Raw genomic sequence first — 2,139 nt, 5'->3', positions numbered from 1 at the left:
GATACAGCGAGCTTCGATCAGTACAATATATTCAAATCAATTCGATATGGTTCAATTAAAAAATATTTCTAAATCATGGCTGTGATACTAAAAGTCTTCGTGTTTCATCTTAACTTTGTACAAGAAATGGTTTAACAAATATTTTAATCATCAAAACTGTGAAAATATCAAATGTGTAGTACTCTAACGAAGTAATTTAGTAAAAATATACAAAAAAAAAATACTCTTGGTGTATAATTGATACAGCAGCTACAATTCGATACTGTATCATCACATTAAACGATACGATATGTTGATATGGTTAGATCTGGTTTTACTCAGAAAGCCAAATCTTTTTCTGGTGGTTCTTAGTTTAAGAGTCAGAATGAGGTCTAGAATGTTCCACAGTGAAGAACCATCTCATTGTGAACCTTTAAGAGTTACGAATCAATCAACATTTAGTTTAAAAAAAAACAAACACACAAGTTCACGTTTTTTCTTTTATTTGAAACACCGCAGAAAAGCTGCCCCAAACGACGCGTGGTCCCTTGGTTCACTTCCTCCTTCCTTTCATCTCGCAGACTTTCCCGTAGCAGGCGCAGGGTAACACGTCAGGAACGTCATGAACTCCATGATGTCCATCTCGCCGTCGCCGTCGAAGTCCATCCTGCAGAATCTGGGTCACGTCCGGTCTGGTTTTTTGCCTCCTGCACGTTGAACCCAATGTTAGTAATATTTCTAGATACATTTTTGGGGGTTTTTTTGCCATTTTCTAAACACAATATATCGAAAAAGTATTGACATCGCAGATTTTTCAGCCTGAAATCGAAAATGGCACTGTTTAAAAAGAAATAAAGTTTAATAAAGCGCAGTGTGTAACTTTTTTTTTGGAGGGAGACGTTGTTGCTTTGCCTGAAATGTCCCACAGTACTGCATTAACACGTGTAACTTGCATTTATTTAATGACTCGGGGTTTTATTGTCTTGAAAAACTCGCATTTTACTGAGAGCGGGTCGCTTATGCGCAATCTGACCTGTAACTGCCCAGGAGTGTCACCTCCATGGAGACAAATGTTTAAGTCATTTATGGGACATTTCACAGAGAGGAGCCGCCGCTTTCCATCAGAAAAAGTTCAATTTGGCCAAAATTAGCCCTTAATTTGTGCAGGTTTTGAGATTATTCTTCAAATATGTAATTTTTTTAAAAATCGGGTGCCAAAAAGTGCATTAAATTATATTATATTGCAGTTAAATGCTTTTTTTCTAATCCATTTGTGTTTTGGATTGCTCAGTTGTGAAAAATGCATGTAGAGTAAAAAATCTGTGATCTTTAAAAAAATATAATAATAAAAATGTCACAGTACTCACACATGGGGCCCATCTGTTCCCGGATCAGCTCCTTCGCCTCCGCGACGGACAGTTTGTCGGGTCGCCTCCTTTACTCGCATGTTTGTCAAAAACGCCAGAATCGCAGCAACGGCCAGAGCAGAGCGGGAGGGTTGGACTTGTCCATGGTGAAGAAGAGGTGGGTGTTGTGTGGACGACTTGCTTGGACTTATTATCTTCCAGAGGCGTGTCAGTGTTATGTATTTTTCCGTCTACGCCCTGTGCGCCAAACTGTCTGAGCACATGGATGTAAACGGTTTGGCCGCCGCAAACGCCTCCGCCCAACCACTTCGAAACGGTTATTGTTGCGTGTTTCCCTGCGTCTTCTACATCAGTGTTTCATATTTTAAAGTTAAACCTTCGCGATTATCAACAGACATTATTCATAAATCAAAAATAAAGTGATTTGAGCATTATTGAATCAGGAGATATTTTATGTTGACTGAGTGATCGTGTTGCTCTGAACAATTAGTATTACTCAAGTTTTAAACAATGAAAAACACTGAAGCAGAAATAAAAGGATCAACAGAAAATACTGGAACAAAACGTCAATAAAATAATTACAAAAAGATTGAAATGATACAAAACATTTCACATTTCTAATGACATAGATGATTCCAGTGCAGGTGCAGGAGGAGGCGCAGCAGTGTTCAGTCTGTTGGCTTTGGCTGATTTTTGTGAGCACAGAAAATCTCATGTGTCAAGTGAATGTAGCTGCAGAGGATTTCACAGGTGAGGGAGGCACCAGAGGAACTGAGGGGCGTGACACACACTG

This window comes from Boleophthalmus pectinirostris, unplaced genomic scaffold, assembly GCF_026225935.1.
Source record: "Boleophthalmus pectinirostris isolate CB_2022bp ecotype Guang Dong unplaced genomic scaffold, ASM2622593v1 HiC_scaffold_20, whole genome shotgun sequence".
Lineage (NCBI taxonomy): Eukaryota > Metazoa > Chordata > Actinopteri > Gobiiformes > Gobiidae > Boleophthalmus > Boleophthalmus pectinirostris.
This window is presented reverse-complemented; position numbering follows the sequence as displayed.